The 23,785-nt window shown below is 46.0% G+C and overlaps 1 protein-coding gene across 1 annotated transcript in view; it reads right to left on the bottom strand.

The window, feature by feature from the left end:
• The window catches only part of GLP1R (glucagon like peptide 1 receptor), a 151,259-nt gene that overhangs the window by 80,913 nt on the left and 46,561 nt on the right, over positions 1 to 23,785 (bottom strand). The window lies entirely within an intron of this gene.

Here is a 23,785-nt window from a genome sequence, read left to right as displayed (position 1 = left end):
AAAGACTTCTAGCAGGCAACCACGTTTCCGCTCAGGGGTGGGATATGCCAGAGTAACCCAATCTTCCTCTTCTTTCGTATGGCTGATGTAGATACAGAACAACAACTATAATTTTACATTTAGGTGGTTGAGCCAGACAATTGCATCAGGAGCAGCAGAGCATATTGCGGTAAATGCCTCCTTCATATTTGTGAATCAGGCATTGAGTCGTGTAACACAAAGCCTGGGGCTCTCCGTTCCTTTAAGGCAGAAACTGCCCAGCCGGGGGGGGGCACTGCAGGCCAGGCAGGGTGCAGCAGCTGCAGGCCGCTGTGTGGCAATGGGGCATTTGGGCCAACTAGCAGGCACCTGCAGAAAGCCCAGGCAGTCTGCTGAGCGGAAGTGGGCAGAGCCCTGGGAAGATATAAGCCTGAGGCTCAGGCTAGTGAGCTAGTCTCTCCTTGGCAGCCACAGAGTGAAGAGCTCCCAGCTGCAGGGAAAGACCTCCTCCTGGAGGGACTGCGGTGCTGTATATGGATCCCTGGTTAGGCTGGGGGAGCTCACTAGGATATAGTCTAGGACTGGGAGGCTAACATAGCTGAGAGGTGAGGGAGTGTTCCTTCTTAAAGGGGCAGAGGGCTGTTTCCCCTTTTGGTATTTATGTAGCAATCTGGGGGCTTATGTTTATGTTGTAGGTATACTGGCGGTTTGGGTTGGGACTGTAGGGGCAGTATACAGAGGTCCCATTGATGCCCATGGGGCATGCAGTCACCTTGAGCCTTGCCAGGGTCAGGTTCAAGGGGCTGAGCAACTGTTGAGCCCAGAATGGGCAGAGTACATGGGAGACTGGTGCTGCCCAAGTCAGGGGGGGCACCAGATTGCTGAGGGCAGTGGGAATCCCCCAGCAGCCAATCACTGACCAGGAGGGGATCCCCCAGCAGCCAATTGCTGAGCCAGCAGTGAAACCAGAAATACACTTCTGCCAGCACTTCTGGTTTCATAGATACGTAGATTTCTAGAGTCGGAAGGGACCTGGTAGATAATTGGGTCTGACCCCCTGCTCCAGGCAGGAAAGAGCACTGGGGTTAGGTAACCGCAGCCAGATGCTTGTCCAATCTCCTCTTGAACATCTCCAGGGTAGGGGAAAGCACCACCTCCCTTGGGAGCCCATTCCATATTTTGGTGACCCTTCCCATAAAGAATTTCTTCCTTATGTCCAATCTAAATCTGTTCTCCTTCAGTTTGTGGCCATTATTTCTGGTAACCCCAAGGGGTGCTTTGGCAAACAGTGTCCCCTATTCCCTGTTGCCCACCCCCGATGAGTTTGTAGGCAGCCACAAGATTGCCTCCCAGCCTTCTCTTGCAGAGGCTGAAGAGATTCAGATCCCTCCATCTGTCTTCATAGGGTCTTACCTGCAGGCCCTCAACCATGAGTAGCCCTTCTCCGAACTCTCTCAAGGTTATCCACATCCCTCTCAAAGTACGGCGCCCAAAACTGGACACAGTACTCCATCTGCAGCCTCACCAGTGCCACATAGAGGGGAATTATCACTTCCCTAGACTTGCTCATGATGCTCCTGCTGATGCAAGAAAGAGTGCAGTTAGCCTTGCTTACTACCTTGTCACACTGGTGACTTATGTTCATTTTTGCATCAACCAGGACTCCAAGATCTCTTTCCACTGTTGTGGTACTCAGAATTCGTGGCTGGTGCTTCCAGGGGGTGCCTGGCTGATCTCAGGGGGTGCACTCAGGGCCCCCTATGCGTCACCAATGGCAGAGAGTGAGGCCACAGAGCCAGACAGGGGGCAGGGGTGTGACCAGATGGGCCAGGAGCCTGGTGCCCAAAAGGGCTACACCAGAGCTGATGCCTCAAACCCAGGTCCAATATAGTGGGCCTGGACTAGAAGGTCTAGCTGAGAGGAAGAGAGTGGCTGCCGAGGAGGTGAACAATGTAACATCCACAAGGCTTGGGGTATTCTATAGGGGAGGATTGGAACCATCCAATTAGCCCTTAAGGTTGTAGGTGCCCTGCAGTGGCACAGTTGTAGAGGTCCAGTGAAGGGCCTGGGAATAACAGAGCAGAGACCAGTAGGATGCTGATGAACCCCAGTGAGGGTCCCATTGGACTGGGGGCACATGAAGGCCTATGGGCAGCCTCCCTTTTAAGCTTATTATTCCATCAAGGGTGTGGCAGGAAAGAAGGGAAGGCACTCTAGGGGCAGAGCAGGGCACTGTCCCAGAGCCACCAGGGGGTGTCATGGCTACCCCTGAATCCACCCCATGCTATAAATTGTTATATGTTTCATGGTCTGTTCTAGGTGACCACAGTTGCACACTGGTCAAGAAACTGACTTTTATCTTCATCTTGGCAGCTACCTTCTTCAGGTGGTTATGGAAGGTTAACATAAGGACTAGCCCCACTCCGAGATAAGATTGAGTGGGGTTGTGCCACACAGTGTTGCTGCTGCAATGCAGTCAGCTGACACTGTCCAAATGCTCCTCCCAGAAAAGGGATTGAACTTTTCCTTCAACTGGCAGCAGCTTCCCCAGGGTCAAATATTCTTATTTTGAAACTGAAGAAGAGGTCAGGGGTCTCCCTGTTGTACTTCTTAACAGACTGCATAGATACCACTGGCGATTGTCAAGTCCCAGGAAGAAGATAGGTGTGACCTCCATGATTGGTCACTAGTAATCTATCTAGCCACTGTTAAGCCAAATGAATGAGTGGTGACTACTCGCTCAGCACTCCTGTTAATTCTGATAGGTGCCCCAGATGTTCCAGTGGCCACTTTCCTGCCTATGTTTCTCCTCCTATGCCTGTGGGTGGGGTGGCTCTTTTAAATACAATCAAATTAGCAAACTGAAATGACAAACATAAGAATTACCATCCTGTAAATGACCAATGGTCCATCTAGCCCAGCATCCTATCTCAAAGAATGGCTGGGCACAGATGATTCAGAAGGAAACATAAAAATCACCCGTATGAACCTAATTACACAATACTTGAATACTGAGCGGTTGAAATGTCATCTAACCCCAGCTGCTGATCAGTTTATGAACTGAAGCATGAAAATTAATAATCCTTGTAATTTTATCCTTGCTGCTTTAACTGACATTTTTTATTTTTATTCCTTTGCACCTCCAAGTCTTTTTTGGTGGAGGAAGGGAAAAACCAAGAGCCTGAAAAGAATTAATTCTTTTTCAAAACAAGAATAAAGTCACTTTTAGAAATGACCAGGGATTCAGGTTTTCCATTCACCATGGAAAAAAAAAAAAACACACAGTAAAGCCTGGGTTTTTGCATTTTAAAGAGAAAAACCCAGATTTCCTCCTTTAAAAGGCGAAAAACACAGGAAACAGTGGGTTTCCCCTTGCAGGCTAACAGTTCCAGCCTACAAGGGGCTGGGGGGAGCAGGAGGAGGGCCATTAGGCAGGGGGTGCCATGTGCATGTGTGTGCATACACATGCACATGGCAGCCAGGCAGCCTGGAGAGCAGCTCCCACAAGCAAGTTTGTGGGGGGGGGGGGGGCAGGTAATTGAGGCCTTCATAGTGAGGGAGTTAGGCAGGGCTGGGACTAGGGCTGCTGCTCAGCTGGGATAGTGTGTGGGGCTTGGGACCTGAGGCCAGAATGTATAGCCACAGGACCTGGAAGGGAGTAGGATGGAGCCACAGGCAGTTTGTCGGGGGGGGGGGGGGGGCAGTGGGGGGGCTGGGTCCCCACCACTGTGCACACTCCTGGGACAGTATGGGGAAGCACATGCCCTCCAGATTTGTGCACAGGAGGGGCAGGCTGGGCTGCCTGCCGTGGGCTTGAGGATCCCCACCCTGCTGCCCTCCCCTCGGGACCTTGGCAGCCCAGCAGTTGGGACCCGGCATGGCAGGAAAGAGTGGAGCGGGGAAGCTTGGTGTCAGCACTACGAGCCCTTTACCACCATGGCGAGGCACCCCCTTCCCACCCAGAAGCAGCAGGGGTAGCAGCTTAGGGTTGGGCTTTTAAGTGAGGGGCATTGATATGGGCAGGGCACTGGCATATCAGGGCTGTTCAGTACCACAAAGCAGTGGGGGGAGGGGGGCAGATAGCCACAGCTGGACCCACATCCGAGTGAGCAAAAGGGGCAGGTGGAGCTCTGATTTTTCTATGATAAAAACCCAAAATCAAACACCGAAATGTATAGGTATTTAGAATTAATTTTATTCTAGTGATTGAGGCACTGGTAGGCTTCCAAACTGCTTTAAAATTCTAAATATTTCAATAAACCATTGTGTTCAACTGATACCTATAGATGCCCATACATACATATTACATATATGAAACTGAAAATGAAACTCCACTACTTTCTTTTATATATACATTATAGTGGAGTTTCATTTTAATCGTTGAAATGAAACATGGAATTTAGGGGGATTTTTAAATCACGGAATTTGTGATTTTTAGATGGAAAAAACCAGGATCCCAGGAAATGACAAGTATTTTAGGGAGATCAAGCTGAATTCTCTCTGGTACAACAATAAGGCTCCACCAAAACCAATCGGGTAGTGGATATTATGATCATATCAAAACAGAATTATGTCCAGAACTTCTAACATGGAACTTTAGCACATCCCCCTCAACCTTTGTACTTCTATAATCTGAAAAAGCATTTGAAATGTTTGTAAAGAAAAATGTATTAAAAAAAAGAGCAAGCTTCCTGCAGCAATTCACCTCCTGAAAATGGGGTCACTAACAGGAGCACGTTACTGACAGGCTGAGTCACAGCAATATTGCACTTGCAAAGATGTGCGCTATAGCTAACGCATGCTTTTAGGTGCCCCTTCACTCTTGTGTTAACACATTAATAATGTTAATGCAGACCAGAGCTCATGGAAAAGCCAGCAGAACTCTGACTGTGCTTATGACTGAGAAAAAACACACAAACTGGTTTCATGTAGTACATGGCCATTATGTTGATACACAAAGATGCTCTCAGCAAGGCACAATAGGGAGGACTGAGAAAGCTGCCTGAGCACAACATGCATGTGTAGTAAGTGTAAAACAAATGCAGTTTCACAGTTGTTACAGTCCTTAACCCAGAGGTTTAAGTAATTTTAGTCCCAAACTCCCACTGAAGTCACTGGGAACAAAGTCCAAGTCTTTTTAAGCGTGCCCCTGTACCCCACGGATGCAGAGCTCTCTGGCCTAGCAGCCCAGTCCTCATGGGCAAAGACAAGATACAATCATATTTCAGGGACTAAAATTCAGTTGACTGGGGCTTTACAGATACATTTCTAAAGGATCCAGGCATGCTCAGCACATCTAGAAAGGTCACCTAAAGTTAAGTATGTTAAGGTTGTATGAACAGTGTAAAAAGAGGGACCAGAGGGGCTTTACCATGAAGCAGCTGATGCATGGTAACTTGTGGCCATGTGCTTGTTTGTACTCAGCAACAAGTAGAAGCTAAACCATAGTAGCTCAACCCTTACTGAAGGAGGGATAAATTGAGTTACCACAAATTAGCTTATATGTACGCCAAGGCACATACAGGGACATGGACATTGTAGCAGGGTGGTGTGCCCTTGAAAAGGGAACAGTCAATCCTGTTGAGAAAGCCCAGTTGTAGTGCATTTGGATAATGAGGGCATGTTGCCCTGGGAACTTAAAACCCCAGAAAGGAAAGCAGAAAAGGAAGCAAGCTGTGAGCTGAACTACTTGCTGAACAGGGGGTCCAAGCTGCCAAGCTGGGGACAGAGCCAAAGGGGTTCCCCTCCCAGTTTCCAGGACAGGGCAATAGGATTTTGTTTTGCCTGCTTAGGAGACTTCTTTATTTGGGATGACTGACTGAGGAGCTCTTCAAGGAGCAAAACCAGCCCGCAGAAGCTGCCAGGCTAGGCAACCTGCATACAGGAACTTACCATGGAGCAGCTGATGCATGGCAAAACCTTCTCCGTTCATCCCACAGGGAACTGTTTACATGTCTGTAAACGTTACATCTGAAAATGCTAGCCTTCCCCTTTACTTGGGAAGAAAGCCATTCACAAATTAGTACTCATCTTCTTGGATAGAAATCTTTGTTCTCAATTATTTGCCAAAATGTCTGATGAGTTTTTTTCCATGTTGCTTATAAATTATTTCTTTTTCAAATTTTCCATTCTGGTTGTGTAGCAGGTCACCCAAGTTCTGTGGCAACCCTTCTGCTGGCCCATTCCACAGTGATATATTTTATAAACAGAAGAGAAAGCAGCTCTTCCATGAGGAGATATTTACCCAAATCTTTCTAAGGTAGCTGGATACATAAAAGTGTCATCACCAATGTCAACTACATTGGAAACATCCAGCCATACAAATCCTTGTCATATCATCCTTTTAAATTTAAAAAAAAAATAAAGGTTTGCCAATTATTTTTAAGTTCAGCAAACATTAAAAACTAGTGCATTGAGGAAGTGCTAGAGAGACAATAAAAGTCATTTTAAGGAAGTATTTTTTCCTGATTAGATGAATTGCCATATTTTCTTTACAAATACAGGAACAACCATCTTCAGTTAGGCTGAGGAAAATGGAAGTTTCTGTCCACCTCTTTAATCAGAAGCAGGTATTCTAACTATAGTAATTTTGCATAATGTACTAGACAGTTCCAACCATGTTATTAGCAGTGTAGAATAGGAAAATAATCAGACATGCTTTTTTCTTAGGATGAGTAGTTTTGAGGATTGGATTCCTTTATCAATATTCTGCTGCAATAAAACAATCAACTCTAAACCATGGGACTGTATCATTCACTGTTCTAGCTTCTCAGCAGCTTACAGGCTAGCTCAGGTGAATACTTATTTCTTGTTATCAGATGAAAACCAAATTAGTTGCCATTTTTAAATTTCATACAGACCATCCATCCTTTATGGGATTTAGTACCAGGTGAACAGTAATTAATCATATAGTACCACAGATTTACATACTGCATTTTGTCTCAGTTAAGCAAATAATAATCTTTAAAATAATTATAGTGTATGTCTATGCACTAGACCGGGGTGGGCAATGATTTCAGCTGGTGGGCCCCTGAACCAGTTTTGGTGAGCTATTGAGGGCTATACACAGTCTTTCAGAAGATATAACTTAAGTTATAAATAAAAACAAATCATATACTAAAGAAATCAAACATCTACTTTAACATATTTTAAATTTTTGTCCAAAAAATTATTTTTGTCTTGATTTATGTTTGTTTATAGAGGCAATTGCATAACAGCTCAAAATAAGGTCCTACTCTTATATACTGTGTGCATGGGAAGGTGGGTGTGTGGGGGCTATGGGGTATGCATGCACATTTGTGTTGTGGGGGGGTGCTGCCCGCGTGCTGGGTCTTGGGAGATAGCCAGGGGTGGGGGAGGGAAGAAGGAAGGGAGAGAGGCAGTGCATGCAGCAGAGTTTGCTTGGGCAACGCAGTGACATATGGTGCAGGTGCAGTTTGCTCTCCCCCATCCGGCCTGTGGCTGCCCCCACAGCACTCAACATGAGGCAGAGCCCACCTGCTCCTGCCAACCATACCGCCCCAGACAGTGCATGCAGCTTCCAGGTGTAGCTGCTGCTGCTGCCACCACCTGGGATCTGCTTGGCTCCCCCCGCTTCCAATAACGGTGGCAGTGGCAGCGGCAGCAGCACCTCCTCCTCCTCTGCTGCTGCTGCTCTGAGAAGCAGGTAGCACAGGGCACTCCATGCCCAGCCAAGCTGGGGAGGAAAGCTGCAGCTGGGGTAGCTCTTGCCCCAGCGTGCGGGTCTCCAGCTCCCAGCCACCTTCCATCCACTTGGCTGCCTGATACAATGAGCAGCCACACCTACTCAGTCGCCTGCAGGTAAGGCAGCCCTACCAGGAAGCTGTGCATGCTGGCTGGCTAGAGTGATGCCATCGGCCATGGGATAGGTGTGGGCAGGAACACAGCATAAGCTGCTCCAGCTGGGGCTCTGTCCCAGCTGGAGCACCACAGGGGCAGCTGTGGGCCAGATACAAGTCAATTGGTGGGCCAGATTCATGGGCCATATTTTGCCTACCCCTGCACCAGACAATTTATAGACATATAAAAGCAAGAGCCCTTTTCATAAAGGAGCCTATAAAACTTAGGACCTACAGAATTCACAACTGTGCGATTTTCACAGAAAACGCAAAAATGGTGCTGGGTCTGTGAAAAACGGTGAGCTTGCTGCTAAAACCACCTCACCGTCAGGCAGAGACAAGGATGGGAAGCCCTGCAGTCCTGAAGCAGAGGGAGCAAACCAGAGGCTGAGTTTGTGACATGGACTCAGTACAGAAGCCAGTCTGGGGCCAGTCAGGGAAGTGAGAGGGTTTTGGCATCAGCTTTTTAAAAAGTGGCCACAGGCATGCTGCAGCTTAAGGATTCTTCAGCATGACCACTGAAAAGAAATCCTCCAAGATAGCCAAATATGTTTCAGTGCTGGACCATGTAAGGCAGTATCCTGCAGAGACCTTGCATGCAGATAAAGGCAGACTGTTCTGTACCACCTGCAGCGTGTCTCTGGAAGTGTCAAGGTAAAACCAATATAAATTGACACTTAGAACCACGGCACACATGAAGCAAAAGGCTGTTGCAAAGGCTGAAGGTCAAAGCAAGAAACAAACGACTGTGTCCTCACTCTTTAAAAAAGGATCAAGGAAAGCAGTTTGGTAAGGCAAGAGGTGGCATTTTCCCTCATGGAGGCTTTTGTGGCAGTGAACATCCCACTGGAGAAACGTAATCACCCAAAGTTTAGGGACTACTAGAACCAAAGTGTGCCAAATACTGGCAGTTTTCCACATTCCAACAAGCTTCTCAGCGATTGCTTTGCATGCACAGTCCAAGTCTGCACTGACAGAGTATGAATCCTTATCTATTGTGGCTGATGAAGCCACTGACCCTCAAGATAACTGTGTGCGCTGAATATTTTATTTTTACAGGGGAGGTGGACAGCCCAGGACCTGCCTTTGTTTCAAACAGAACTGGTCTACTTCACTTCTGTCTATTTTTCTACCATGTCTTAAGACATAGTGAAAGTAATTGTCAGCTATGGCCTAGAACTTAACAAGATCAGCATTCCTGTCCAACAATGCCATGTACATGTGCAGGGTTCTCTCATTTGTGCTCCAAGGAATGCTGCCCAACACAGTTCATGTCACCTGTAATATGTACATTTTGTCTTTGGGGAATTGTGTGCACCAAATGTCCCTTACTAATGTGGATAGCCTGGTGTCCTCCTTCAAGAAAGCCTTCAAGCACTGCCCAGGCCTTAAGGTCTGGTACAGGGAGTCCCTCACCAGTCAAAAAAGTGGGGATTCGCATGCCACTGTCACCAGAGCCTGGGCTCACAAGGTGGAATTCATAGTTCAATACAATCCATTACCACATCAAGCATATGCAGTACTGCCAGCAGTTTGTGAGCAAGGAGCTGGAAATCACATCCACCATACAGTGCGTACTTAAGCTTTGCGATCTCTTAAGTTGGGGTTACGCTCAAGATCAAGTGACATTTGTGGCTGGTTCATGGAGTTTAATGCGTTTTGAAGGCTGGGATCCACCATGCACACAACAAGCTAATAGATTTGATAAGCTGGGTTGAAGACAGTGCCCTGACAAGAACCTTGTGAAAACCAATGGAGAAAGGAGGTGTTCCAGGCAATAGCTGTCACTGCCACCCCAGTTCAGACAAACCGACTACCTCCTTCTTAGTGCTGTTCACATTTTGGACTCCAGCTAGCTGCCTGTTCCGAGTTGTGACCCTCAGCTACTGAAATCAATCCCGGGATGGTGGAAAGAGCATGACAACAAGTGTGCTGTTTATGTGAATTTTGTCAAAGAGTACCAGATGCCTGTGCCTATGTTCTGGGACCTTTGTCTGTGACCAGTTTCCACATCTCTATGCCCTGGCAGAATGCTGCCTCACTGTTCCAATGAACCCCGTGGACACTGAGCATGTCATCTCACTGTATGCACAAGTGTTCACCCCAGAGACAGAGAATGTCTGCAGCAACTGCTGATGAATGCAGCATGCTACCATTCAATAGCTAGCATGAATTTCCTGTCTCAAGGTTAGCATTCAGGAAACTTTTTACAGTGTCCTTTAATAAAAGTATATATAGTTAGTATTAGCTAAAGTGTATGTAGCTGGTATTAGCTATAATTCAGGTTGAGCATAGCTTTAATTTTATAAGACATTTCAGTTTAGAGCTTAATTAAAATGCTTAGATTGCATAATAATACATCAATTAAGGCTTCCCCTGATTAAACCCACAGAAACCACTAATGGTAAGCAATTAAGATGCAGTTCTGGGCCATCTGGCAATCTGAGGGGAGGGGCGGGACTGCCAGGACCCCTAAGCCAAAGTTCGGGGGGCAACCACACACAGCCCGTGAAAATGGCAGCTGGCCCTGGGATCTGCCCCCCAAAAAATCAGCCAGTTGCCTCCTTGAATTCAGTAGACCCCTACCTATAAACTAAACAGACTATATAAGATGAAGAATTTCAGCAACATGTATACCAACATAAAACAAATGAAACAAGTACAGACAGTGACATCGTACACATGTTGTTAGCTCCATAAGTGTTGAGCATCAGTTGACTGCAGTTTTATCTTTATATTTTCAATCATTTGTTAACTTGAATAAAGAAGTCAGAGAAGGACTAAGGTAACAGTTCTTCCTTCACTCACCTCATTCTTTCTGAAAGACAGAGAAGAGGGTGGAAGAGTGGCAATTTGGGTTGAAGTGGAAAAGCCTAAAGGCAAGAAGGGTTAAGGACATTAAAAGGAGACAAGTAACGAGGCAACTAGGGTGGCATGAAATGAATGCAAGAGAATTAGGAGAGACAAGTGCAAAGAAGACTGGAAGCCATTCATTTTAGTAATATAATTATATGCAATTAATCTTCAGTGATAGATTATCTCATAGATTATCTCATTATCTACTAGTGAAGCTAGTAGCACCTTTATATGAAGTCTTCTCACCATGACCATAATTTGTGCCAGTAGATCCCACTGTACAAGGAAGCACTGTTATTGCTGTTCAATATCCCAGAAGCTATTTGTGCAGTACTGGGAATCATCATTCATTTGTGCCCAACACAAACCTTGCTAAAAGGGCAGCTACCAGTAGCTGGAGTTTGAGAGAGAGAAGCAGGTCCTCACCATGGGTAGTCATGTGCCTTATGCTCTTGGTTGGATAATTCTGTCTAAGACGTAGCTGTTCAATGTACCATAGTCCCAGCACCCCTTTCCATGCCCCCAATGCTTTCAACTGCAGGGATGATGAGCAATGACCATTTGCTGTTCCTCAGTTTCTTCTTAACTGCAGACTCATGTACCATATGCAACCCCAAGAAAGCAGCATGGGGTGCAAATGAATGTGTAGACAACATCTCACAGAACTCTACCAGTACAAGACTACTTTTCCTTTGAGTGACTGTATATACGCACATGTTTACTGTGGGCAGCTGCAAACGTAATGTCAACATATCTGGAGATGGGTCTTGGAGTCCACTAATGAACAACTATGGAAGAATTACCTTCCCAAATGCAACATTTGCTTAAAAGGCTTCTGCAAAATGTGGACTGATTGATAAAAGTGTGTATCAGGCTTGTAGTGGGCGCCCTGCAGATAATTATAGAAACATTGTGCTAGAATCTTGTGGCAGCTGCCTGGTCCCTAGTGGAATGTGCTCTCATAATAGAGTGGTTCCACCTTGGTGATCTGCAAATACAGCTTAAACCATTCAATATCCAGGTGGACAGCCTCTTTACTGTCACTAGCACACCTTTAAATTTCCTGCTAAGCAGCAATGTGCACAATAGGTACTTTACAAAAAAATGGTTTGGTCCTGTATATGTAAAAGACAAAGTCCTTTTCATACTGAGTAAATATAGGGATCTCTCAACTCAGGAAGAATGAAGTATGGGAAAGAAGATCAACCAATAAGCTTATTTGTTGGTTGAAGTGGAATTCAATAACTATCTTGAATCCAAAAAAAAGTTAGTCCTTCATAACACTTCACATGGGTAGAGAGGATCTGCCACAGAGGCTTAGATCTTGCCTATCCTTCTCTTGGCTGAAACCAAGAAGGCCATTTTCATGGAAAAATGGAGCAAAACCATGTTCCCATAGGAACACAAGGACCAAAATGTAGATTTCATAGACATTAGGGCTGGAAGGGACCTCGGAAGACGATCAAGCCCATCCCCCTGCCCAGGGGCAGGAAGTCAGCTGGGGTCAAAGGATCCCAGAAAGATAAACGTCCAAATGTCTCTTGAAGGAGTCCAGAGTAGATGCTTGCACCACTTCTGGCGGCAGTCTGTTCCAGGCCTTGGGGGCTCGGACAATAAAGAAGTTCTTCCTTACATCCAGCCTGAAATGGTGTTGGAGGAGTTTGTGACCGTTTTACCTTGTCATCTCTTGGGGCGCTCTGGTGAACAGATTCCCCTAGATCCTGATGTACACCCCTTATATACTTATAAGCAACTACCAGGTCCCCCCTGAGCATGTGCTTTTCCAGGCTGAAGCGTCTCATAGCTCTTAGCCTCTCATCATAAGGCCTGTTCTCCTGTCCTCTGATCATGTGTGGCTCTCCTCTGGATTTCCTCAAGCTTCTCCACATCCTTTCCAAACTGTGGAGCCCAGAATTGGATGCAATACTCCAGCTGCAGCCTCACCAAGCCCGAGTACAGTGGGAGGATGACATCCTGGGATTTGCTTGAGAAGCATCTATGGATCCAAGCCAGAGAGTTTTGCTCGCTTTGCAGGCAGCAATTCACATTGGTGGCTCGTATTCATCTTGTGGTCAATCATGACCCCCAAGTCCCTTTCAGCCGTGGTGCTAAGAAGCGTAGCACTACCAAGCCTATAAGCGTGCTGTGGGTTTTTCTTCCCAAGGTGGAGTATCTTCCATTTTTCAGTGTTGAAAGCCATCGGGTTTTCGTCTGCCAATTTTCTGAGCCCGTCAAGGTTGGCCTGGATCACCATCCTGCCCTTAGGTGTGGACGCTTTACCCCAAGTTTGGTGTCATAGGTGAACTTGGCCAGTCTACTTCTGATACCAATGTCCACATCATTAATGAAGATGTTAAAAAGTGTATAGGCTGAAGGATGGAACCTTGGGGGACCCCACTGGTCACAGCGCACCACGATGATAGACTTTTGTCAACTACCACATTCTGGGTTTAACCTCAGAGCCAATTCCCCAGCCATTGGACTGTGACGTAGCTGAAGCGGTTGGCCAGTTTTTCTGTAAGATGATCATGGAATACCAGATCGAAGGCTTTTTAAAAAAATCAAGATATATGATGTCAGTCTCTTCTCCTTTGTCCAGGTGATATGTCACCTGGTTATAGAAGATGAGATTGGTCAGGCAAGACCTACCCGCAACAAACCCATGCTGGCTATCCCTCAGGATGTTGCCATCAGCCAGTTTGTTAAGAATGGTCTCTTTGGTAATTTTTTCCAAGATCTTCACCGGGATAGAGGCCAGGCTGATAGGCCGGTAGTTCCCCAAATCTACTTTCCTCCCTTTCTGGAAGATAAAGCACCACACTGGCCTTCTTCCAATCTTTGGGCACTTCATCTGAGCACCAGGAGTTCTCAAAGAGCTCAGCCACTGGCACAGATATGATGCTTGCCAGCTCTTTAAGTACCCTGGGGTGTAAACTGTCTGGGCCAGCTAACTTGAAGGTGTTCAGCCCTTCAAGGTTTCCTTCACATGGTCAACATTGATGAAGGGTAACAATATTCCCTCACCCTGGCCGTTCCATACCATATTAAGCAGGGCCATCCCTTGGGGATGGTGAAAAACTGATGCAACAATACCATTGTGAGACAGGGTCTCTCACTGGAACAAAACATGTTGACCAAACCCTTGAGAATTCACTGGCCTCTTGGATTAGGAAATACTTGCCATCCAACAACTGGACTGGCTACTGGTGTGTTGAGATGGCCAAAGTGCAGCTGCTGGTTAAGTTGATTAAGAGGTCTGCATACCTGAATTTAAGCAAATACTATTAATAAAAAGAAAACTGGAACAGAAAACTGGGCATGGTCAAGGTACCTTGCCAAACACCAAAGAGAAAACAGGGTCCACTCAGCCAGGTAAATAGGTCTGATGGATAAAATCTGTGAATAAGGAATGTCCTTTGCTTGGGCAGAGCAGTTCTGCTCAGCCTTTGAAAGTCATACAACATCCAAGCTGTGAAATAGAGGGAGTGCAGACCTGCATGAAGCATTCTCCTTCTGTCTTTTTAAGGAGGTTCAAGACTAAGGACAGAGCAGTGGGGTGCCTCAGAAGGTCCTGGTACCAAAACTGTCCCAGCAATGTGGGTCTAACAGGGTCATCTTGTCTCATGTTCTGGCAAGTACACTTCAACAATCAAGAAATGCAAAATAATGCAAGGAAAACACCATCCTAATTATATATGTACAAGGACAGCAGCTAATTCAGAGCCTGCTATTCAGAAAGGAAGTCTTGGAGTAGTCATACCTAGTGTTCTAAAAGCATCTGCACGAAGGTGGAGCAGTAGTTAAAAAGGCAAAAAAGAGAACATGAGAACTCTTTAGAAAAGAAACTGAAGAAAACTTGATTATGCCATTATATAGATCCATAGTACACCCACTTCAAGTACTGTGTGCAGTTCTGATTATTCCATCTCAAGGAGGATCTAATAGAACTAGAAAAGGTAGAGGAGGACAAAAAAAGGGGGTCGGAAGTCATATCATACCTCTATATGAACAGACTGAAAAGCGTCCGGGGGGGAGAAGGTAGACAAAGATAAAAGGAAATGATCATTATCTCATAACACAGGAATTATGGGCCACAAGATGTTGCTGAGGCCAACAGTATACCCAGACTCAAGAAGGGATTAAACAAATTTATGGAAATAAATTAGTTAGAGGTTATTAAAAGACACAGTCCAAGATATGACCTCAGACTCAAGAATCCCTAAACCTACGAGTGCTGGTAACTAGAAGGATGTGGCAGGGGATGGATCATTCTCCACATGCCCCTTTTCTTATGCTCTTCCTCTACAGCAGCCATGACTAGCCATGGCCAGAGATAAGATCCTGGGCTAGGCAAATGTTAAAACTGCCACACTGAGTCAGATTGTGAATTTTACCTGTAGGATGCCAGACATGGGCCAAAAGGCAAAGAGAAGAATTCCCAACTACAGGATCATGGCAGCATAAGGAAACGAGCCTGGACATAGGCCTCTTCCTGGATCAGGACTGGCACTTGCTATTAACATCCAATGTGATGTAGTCTATTTTTAGAGAACCCCTGGCTACACAGAGGGACTGAAGAATCATATCTTTGATCTTGCACTCTCAGCATGACTCCTGCTGCATGCCCTGTCCCAGAGCCAGAGCTGCCGCCCCTGCCACATGCCCTGTGCCAGCACTGCTGTCACTACTGAGCCAGAGCTGCTGCCACTGCCACATGCCATGCCAGTGCTGCTGTCACTACTATGCATCCAGAGCTAGATAAAACTGCTGCCACGTGCCCCAAACTAGAGCTGCAGCTGCTGCCATCCCCATGTGGCCTGTGTCCTTGCTGTAGCAGCAGCTTCAACTCCAGCATGGGGCATAGGGCACACCGCAGCTCCATTGCTGGGCTGCAATAGCCTGGCAGGCCAGACAGAAAAGTTCCATAGGCTGGATCTGCCTTGTATGCCACATGCTTGACAAGCCTACCTTTATGGATTTTTAGACCTCCTTAGGAAAATCTGACTCTTACAAGATGTTTCTCCTGGTTACAACTACATGGATCACACTGCAGTGTCGGCAGCATCTAGGGTTACTTGCAGGAAACCTTTATTACCATATCTTCCTCTGCAATGAGGACTACCAGTGCTTCCTTCTATTCCAGTGGCACGGAGCCTGCAATGTTAGCAATGCATGTGCCAAATTCCTACCCGCAATAATTTGCATTTTTAAAACAGGGACTGGCAGGAGGAAAAAGTAAATAAGCAAGCCTTTTGCCCTCCCTTCCAAACATTTCAGCTGTCTCTTGAGATCAGGTGGGAATGAACCTAAGCCCAGCTGCACAGAATCTCACCCCAGCCCCCATTTGAAAGAGATCCAGGGCTAGGCTGGATCTTCTCTGAGGGCAACAGGAAGAGGACTCTTCCCACTTAGGCCTTTATAAAGCCTAGAGCAGACAGTAGCAAGTGGTCTGGGCAAGACCGCTTTGCTTTGCTCCTGGCCTACTTGGAACCAACTCCACACTCTTGCCTCTGCTTTATCCCAATGGTAGGGCCACCTCTATTAGGCTAGAATGCTATAAACTAGCAAGCCCCCTCACAGGGTGGTTGCCAACTCCTAAGGAGATTTAAAAAGAACTAGGCCGCATGGCACATAATGCCCTGAAATACCCAGAAGTCACCCATATCATGGGGCAAAGTTAGAGCATCTAGAGGAAGTCAGGGCAGACTTGTTTGAGCTTTATTTCACCAAGTACTGTCCCATTTAAGTGCACACTATGCCCCCACATTAAACCACCAGAAACCTAGGACTTCCTGAAATCTAATACTAGCCTTCAAAAAGGACTTGCCAGATGACCATGGCTAGTAACTTTTACTTCTTACCTCAATTATCCTCTCGGAAGTAGGCTTATAGGACAGAGGGTCAAGTTATACAGATTTGTATGTTTTTATGCTCATACAAGCCCTTTCCTTCTGTAAAGGCTAACTATATTACAGCTGATTATTATTACCTTTCTGGGAAAACTGGTTTACTGCAACACATGATTTCCAAGCTAGATCAGCATCCTAGCCAAGCTGAATCAGATAGCCTTTTTACAGATTTTCCCCATTAGCAGTTGTGATTATTCTAGCCTTCTCCCCTTTATAAAGTATCTAATGAAAGGGCTCCTTTATCAACCTAAGCAAACCATCTGCACTAGGGAAGTTTCCACCTCCTGAGATGGGCAATTTGAGCTGATACAGTTCAATTTCATTAAATGCAGAGATGGGGTTGAATTTACAGTACTGTCCTTTCTCTTCCAATTGCAGTCTTGAAGGGAAAGTATGCACTACCGACCTGGAAACAGCGTGCTATATCCGGCATCTTGCATCCACTAAAGACAAGCTCTCCTCTCAGGAAATAGCCAAGTCTCAGATTTTATTTTGGTTTCAAGTTTAAGTGAATTTGGCAGCAAGTTCTTCTAAAACCCAAACAAGGAGACCAGGTCTGTGTAAGCTTCCTCAAAAGTACTCCCCACCAAGCAACAAGCCCTCACAAGCACCAGAGCTTATAGTACAGGGTGGACAAATACAGCCTGTGAGCCAAATCTGGCCTGCCAGGCAATTTCATTTGACCTGCAGGCACCCACCAATTAACTGTACCCTGCCCAGCCTGCACATCTTGCTCCCACCCTTGTGCACAGGAGGGCCCCAGCCCAGCCAGCACACAGTCTCTAGTGTTGCATGTCCCTTAGAGGGAAAGGGTTCCTCCTCTCCCTCCAATCCCTCTTTCAGGAAAAGAGGTAGAGGGAACAGATGGAGGTAAAGTCTCTGAAGATTTTTTTTAAAAACAAAAAAAAAAATAAATGCTATAAAATTTTGTGGATGCTATAAATAATAGCAAGTAAGAGGGTGAATTGAATTAAAGTATTAATGCATATTTTGTTCCCTTCAACCAACCCCTTTAAATCGCCAAGCAAAAGATAACTAGCCCCTCCTGAGAATGCTATATGGAAGGGCCTCTTGCAAGATAACAGTTCTCAAAAGGTTGAGGGTAGGGATGGAAAAAAAAGTCAGAGGAGGTGGTGGATGGAAGAGGGCATTATCTCCATTTTTTTCCATTTCACTATCTGTAAGGCAAAGTTTCATGTTCCTCTCATGGAAGGCAGCCAATTCATAGGATGGTCTGCAGATCATGAACTACCTAACAAAAAAACCACACCAGTGGCAGTGGTTGGCAATGTTGTTGTTTTTTTTCTGGCAACTGGCCAAAATGACCCCAGTTCAGCTCCAAGGCAGGCCAGCACTAGGACCACTCCACTGTAGGTCCACTAGGACCCATCCAAGGCAGGTCAGCACTAGGACCCCTCCACTGAGCCACCACTGGCTCTTCCCACCTCCTGGCTCTGGTGCAGCCGTAGCAATGCTCCCTGCCAACACCCCAGTTCTGGGCCAGATGCACTGAGTGGTGCAAAGGAAAAACAGTTGCCCAGCTCCACTTAATTCTATTTATGGTTGCTACCATATTGGATCAGAACATTTGGAGGCTTTCTATTGTCCACCCCAGAAGTTAAATGTTCCATTTTTCCCCCGCTGGTTATAGGGTCCATCCTCAAAATTTTCACTGTAATTTAACACGGTCATCTTGCTTAAGACAGACACAGTGACTTGCTGAGGTGAAGTCATTATCTCCCTTCTTTAGAGCTGCATTACTGATCATGAAATGGCATTAGATTATACCTCCCAAATCACAAATTACATTACAAGATACTTCACTAGCAGTTTGGTTATCCTGGACAAAAAGTACTGCACCTTTTCTTCCAAAGCAGCAAGCATTGAAATCAGGGAAAGTTTTAGTGATAGCTTTCAGAAGCATTTATGCAAACACTTCTACCTCTTGGTTTATTATAAATCAGTGACTTGCATAGGTAGCTGCAAAAGGTAAACTCTTCTCCAACATCATCCCTTGGGTTTCCTCCTCTGTTACTGGAAGTGTATGCAAAAGCCACCGAGAGAGTCCAATGGCAACTTCCTGCCCACACCAACTAAGAAACAGCAGTTCAGCACTTAGAAGCAGATCCAAAAACCCACACAACCACCCCACTCTGTCTGCCTGATCCTGAAATCACCTGACGTTTGGAGCCAGCTTTGTCCAGGCTGGAAACTGTCTCCAGCCACCCAAGCCTCTATTTCTTGGTGTACAGGGAAATATCTTGGTCCTGAGGGTGCTGTGTAGGGAAGCATCCACCTCCTCCCCACGCTTCATTGGGATCTAGAAACTAAGCATTCCACAATGCTCCCCTTTTCCTCCAAAGTGTCTCAAGGGACCCAATTCAATAGGCCTTCTGTAAAAATGCCTAAAGGACTGGATTCCCTGCAAAAATGCAGTGGAGGCCAAAGTTTTTTTGTTTTGCTTTTTGGGGGGTTTTTTGTTTTTTGGGGTTTTTTTAGAAAAAGAAGTGCCTGAAGGGGAAACTGACCCTCTTTTCATGTAATAGCTAAGTGGCCACTGTGTTCACGTGATTGAGAATGAACTAGTTCAATTGCTTCCTCTGTTTGGGGGGGATGCAAAGCTACATTTCCCTAGAACATTCCAGGAAGAGACAGGCTATTGTTGTCTAAAACACATGAATAGTCCTTTGAGCAGAGACTGGCATCCAGGACTTCATCCCAGGTGAATGCCCTGATGACTAGATTTGTAGTGTCACATTCCCGTCTCTGGCTCACTGCATCTTACACACTCTGCTACACACTGTTATAGCTTCATTGAAAAGGACGGAACATAACCCCATCTCTTTATAGTTTGTCAGGGATTCTCAACCTCCAGCCCACATCACCTGTCAGTGGGGCTCCCTGCAGGTATGGAAATTTGGTGGCAGGGGAGGACGCCACCACTCCCCAGCTGATAAGGCTATGGACCCATGGGTAGCCCTGAGCTCTATGCACCTAATCCACTGCCTGATCCCAATGCACAAAGCTAGGCCCCAATCCCAGCATGCAGGGCAAGGAGCAGGTGATGCCAGGCCCCAGAGCCTGATCTGGTCTATGCCACTCATTTGGCCCACGGAGCCAAAAGGCTAAGCACCACTGGCTTAATGTCCTCATTGTTAGGGCATTCTAATGGGAAATGCAATATGCAGGTTTAAATCTCTTCAAGGTAGGAGAGGAAGTTGGCCCCAGAACAAGTGCTCTAATCACTAGTCACCTCCATGAGGGGTAGGCACCACTATTTGCTCATTCGTGGCTCTTTCAGAAGAAAGTATCTAGGCATCTACCTTTAGTAGAGAATTCAGAGGTAAATCAAGGCCCCCACCCTGCCCCCACCCAAATCATTGCCCTAAGATGCACCAATTTCTAGTCATTCACGCTAAGGAGCTCCATTCTCAATGTGATAGCTTTTCTGAATTCTGTTGCAAGGCACCCCACTCTCCCTGTGCACTTAGTGATCTCGATCATGTCACAGATTCCTCTGGCTTTTCCTCTGAGGGCCAGGTGTCTAGAGTTAGACACTACAACAGTCAATGTTGCGGGGTCAAAATTCCGGTTTGGATTTAGCCCTTAGTCTTCCCCTCCTCACCTCTTCAACAAAATTCTGGCCTCTGTCTGACATAGGATCTAACTTCTTATCCAAAACTAGTTACTGAATAAGAAACCGAACACAACACATTTGGCACCCAAAGACGCAAGCCTCAAAAAAAAAATCCTGTTTCAGTTTTCAGCATGCCTTGTCTTTAACAACCTAGTTTGGTGGGTCTGGACTTGAATAACACAAGTTCTTAACTTGAGTGGGTACGGACTGTCATGACCCAAAGGGTATGATTTTGTGTGTGCTTCGGCACTGCAGAATTATTTCCCGCCACATGGAGCTTTCTTTGCACAGTGCAATTCTCAGTTGCATGGAGAAAACCCCGGTGCAAAGGAGTTCCCGCCACCCATATGTAAATTTGTGTCCCACTATTGGCTATTTCTAAATTATTCCCACGTGGCGGCTAGCGATTGGCTTGCTAGCCGTATAAGAGGCTTGAGCGGTTTCCGCCCAAGTTGGAGGAGGAGAAGGAGGACTTCACATCTCGTGAAGAACTCTAAGTGCGCTGTGGAGCTTAACGAACCCAGCGTGTACCTTAAGAAGGATACAGGGGCCTGATCAACCTCTAGCCTCTCCCCGTCGCCGCCTGATCCCTCGACGTACCCTTCCCTGCGCGCTCGTGGAGAGTCACCTTTCGGACTCTCATCGTGGTATCCAGAGCTCTTCTCAGGTTATTTCGTCCGGTTGATTCGACGGGCTCGTGGTTCTAGAGCTCTCAGCCGGCCTTGGACCAGAGTTCGTGGTTAGAACTCTTGTCCGCTCTTCTTCTTTTCTATCTGTAACTGCAACTCAAGCAAGTTTTCCTGCCTGCACCGCGACCATCTACGGTGCAAGTAAAATAATCTTTAATCAACCGCTACGCGTCCATGCCTAATTCTAGTCCGCCATGCCGAATTCCCCGACCCACGTGCCAGGGCTGCTGGCCACAGCCCGCCGCGCGCCCCCGAAAGCCTCGGACCGCTCCCGGCCCGCACACGGACTTGTCAAATTGAGCTTTAATTCTCTACTGTGCTGAAATAGAGAGAGATCCTCTAGAAAGGCATGCGTAGAATTGTACTCCTTTAGCCAGGGTAAAACAGGCTCCCTTACTGACATGGCTTTGTGCTGAAAATGCCTTTTATTATTGCACCTGTCCACAGTGATAGTTAGGCCTGGGATAAGTATTACCTACAATCTTCACTCCTGCATTTGTACTGAGAGAGAGCTCTTCCCACTGGTCACTGCCAGAACCATGAATCAACATGCTTACAGCTGAATGGCTGTCAAACTAAATCCACTTGTTGCTACCAAAATGTTCTTTACCATACAACTTTTCATGTATTCTGGCAAGCATTTCTGCCAAGGACTTACTGCCTAGGCCAGTTACAAAACCAGACAGACAAGAATATAAAGGAACACATCCAAATAGGTAAAGAATCCAAATACCCTGAAGAAGGGAATGAGACCATCTTGTTATAGGCTTGTTATAAACAGTGAAATCAGAACTGTGCAGTGAAGCTCAGCTACACTAGCTATAGATTTATTTCACCACTTCTGAGTTTCATCTGGAAAGGGAGTTACATAATACAATACTGCTGCTTGCTTCCTGTGAGAAGTTCTCCATGAAGATCTCAACAACAAAGTTAAAACAGCATTCTGGACTGGCCCAAGGGCATAGCATTACTAACACCGTTGAGGGAAGCAAGGGAGGACACGGATTCCAGCTTCAATTAGAGCTGGACTGTCAGGGCTTTGGAGAGCTACAGAGCATGTAGGGGGCAGAACAGGTTGTTGAATTCAAGTCACTGCCTCTTCACAATTTCCTGGGGATAGGAGGGGCAAACAAAGAGAGGGAACAGGATCCAGCTCTCTAAAAAAATTGTTATGACATGGAGACTCAGGGGGGAGAGAAAAAGACAGAAGAGTTAGTAAAGTGGTAAGTGACAAAGAAAAAAAAAGAAAGAAAAAAAAAAAAGGCTTTTGTACGGTGTCTCCAACATGCTGCTAAGATGCAGAGACTTCTATGAAGCAGAGGTGAGCAGCTCTACATAATACAGATTCTTCTTTTGGCTGCATTTTAAAATGCAGTAGTCATACCATTTCTGGTTATCAATGGACTTACACAAGGGAAACCTCTGATCTGCAGGGCTAGGGACAGACATTCAAAAAGCCAGAGCCTGAATCAGTTCAACCTTTGCAGATTAGTCTGATCTGGCTAGGCTGAACCAGTTTCCAACCATACAGACAGTCCTTCTAGACCGAGGAAATTGAGGCACGTGCCTGTAGTGGCTCAGGCTAGAAGCCAGGGGTGCTTGGGGCAGGGCTGGTGGTGTGAAGTTGTGCCCCCTCCACCTCCTGTCAACACTTGTGTCATTTATGCTCTGATGCAATACCTAGATTTAAAAGCTCCTTTGTCCCAAACACAGGAGAGCTCTACTCTCATTGTTTCATTTGTAACAGTATCACCAACATCCCTGGGGTCTTCCCTACTTGTAAACACCCTGGAAACAGCCAACAAATCCAGAAAAAGAAAGTTAAAGCAAAAGCAAGTTAGGCCACATACTATGGTCAAAACAATCATGTTCTGATCAGCAAGGAAGAAAGATTTGACAAATTTCAGAAGGTAGTCATTCTTCTCTTTGAGACATGACCCTCAGCCCCTGGAAACCGAAATGCAGTGCCTGATGGCTAAAATTTAGGCCCCCACTACAAGGTACACGTGAGACATGATTAAGTTCTTACCTGGCCATACATCAATGCAATTAGTGGCACAAGATGAAGAATAAGCCACAAAGTTATTGCACAAAAAAATAGTGTAAAACCTTGTGGCCACTTCCTATCACACCATTAACTGAACTTGTGGCCAGGCTGCAGGAACTTGCCAGTGCAGGGGAGCCTAGGATCATGATCCTGGACTCCTCCTGCACTGGTAAAATGGCATGATAGGATCTGATACTTGATCCCGCAGTCACACCTCCCGCCATGCACGTGTTTTCCACTTAGACCCCATCACACTTTTACTCGCATGTCTGCCCTAGGGTGTTATTTTATCAGAATAAGGACCCTCAATTTTTTGCCTTTAGTTTGTGTCTCATATCCAAGAGTATCCAAGGATTTAACAAACGTTATATTTGCCTCAAGGAGTACTGGTAAAGCTAGCAGTTCCTCCCTTTAAAATAGACAGATTGGAGAAAGAGGCACAGAAGTTAAGCGACAGCAACAAATAAGGAACACACACACCCCAGACCGAAGTCCCAGTTCTGTACTGAAATCTATAGGAGTCTTATACCTTACAGAAGAAGAGGGTGGGGAAAAACACCCTATACCACACACCTCTACAATAAAGAATACTTTCAGGGCTGAATCAGTTTTGCTATGGACGCTTTATTATTCCTCTGTCCTGCTGCTCGTTTTCTCAGAAACATTGATATGAATTAAACTTGGTTTTCCAATTGAAGCAATGAATTTGGAGACAGTAAAAGAAAAATCTCAAAGCTATTACAGAAGTCTCCAGTACATAATTTCATGGGTCCTGCATCTACTAATGTTAAGAGATTGCAAGAGAAGAA

This window comes from Alligator mississippiensis, chromosome 1 (assembly GCF_030867095.1).
Source record: "Alligator mississippiensis isolate rAllMis1 chromosome 1, rAllMis1, whole genome shotgun sequence".
In the NCBI taxonomy this organism is placed as follows: Eukaryota; Metazoa; Chordata; order Crocodylia; family Alligatoridae; genus Alligator; species Alligator mississippiensis.
This window is presented reverse-complemented; position numbering and strand designations above follow the sequence as displayed.